Below are 1,252 nucleotides of genomic sequence, written 5' to 3'. Positions count from 1 at the left end.
CTAAGACGGTCCACAGCTATGAGAATGTTCTAGTAGGTTCACCAGTATATGCACTCACTAAGATCACATTCACATAGAGTATACAATTCATGGAATTATTGTAGAATATATATATACATGATTTCAAACTTCTCATTTCAGGATATGAGTGGGACCCGACTATGATGGAAGTCATCTGATTTCTTCTTGTTCTACAAACTCTTCTGATTTTAAAGAAGCTATATATAAAAAAAACTAAACCTCTCCATGAAGTTTCAAATAGAATTTGGCTCTGCAGTTGACACTAATGAAACATGTCTGTTACTTTTTTTTTTTCCCCATTTGACAATGAAACCTAGGCTTTAAAATGTATTTAATGTTTGTGTTTGTATTGTATTTTTAGTTTACTAGTGAAGGGTTGTTGTGAATTATACTGAGAACTACTTTTGTGAATTATACAGAAATAATTTTATGATAATCTGTTTGCAAAATGTTAAAATAGAAAATGCAAGTCTTTTTTTTGTCCTTATTTTTAAATTTGGTCATTTTAATTTATTTGACAAAGTGATTCTGTGCATTTTAACAGCAACAATGTGATTCAATTCCAACAAATAAAATAAGTTAACTTCAGTCAATCTTTGGATGCACTGCAATTAACAAAGAAAACATTACAAAATAAATGACTGAAATCAAAATGAATCATGCAAGTTTTACATGCTTCTTTTCAGGAATATCTGAGAGGGAACAAGTGTAAGAAACATCCTGGCAGAGATGGAGGCTGACTAGATGTTACATAGGTTAAAACTCTTAATTTTTTGTTAATAGTTATGATTAAAACTAACCTGTAGTCCATTGACAGAAAAAGTCACTACTGAGTGTCCCTGCAGATAACTTTCCTCAAGTGTTTGGTAATTTAGATGTCAGTTTAAATGTCACTTGAGCAGAAAGCAATAACATTTTTTTCCACACTCTTTGGCCAGTACACACTATATTCTCCAGCAATTGTGAAGTTGCTTTTGCACTGAGAGCGGTTTACTTGCTGCAAGTCGCCAAAATCGCTAGACAAAACACCTACAGGGAAGAGCTACACATCTTGTATGCACTTCAATTTACTAGCACTGCATTAATTATCTGCAGTGTGTACGGCCTTTGGAAAGTACAGTAGAGTGTCATTCTGTATGTAAACAAAGTTGCCGAATATGGCTGCATTCTCATGAAAAAATCAATAAATGCCTTCAAATATCTACATTAGGAACCGTAGCATTGTCTTTCA

This window comes from Sinocyclocheilus grahami, unplaced genomic scaffold (genome assembly GCF_001515645.1).
Source record: "Sinocyclocheilus grahami isolate Dianchi unplaced genomic scaffold, SAMN03320097.WGS_v1.1 scaffold12833.1, whole genome shotgun sequence".
Lineage (NCBI taxonomy): Eukaryota > Metazoa > Chordata > Actinopteri > Cypriniformes > Cyprinidae > Sinocyclocheilus > Sinocyclocheilus grahami.
The sequence above is the reverse complement of the archived record's forward strand: the minus strand, read 5'-3'. Positions refer to the sequence as shown.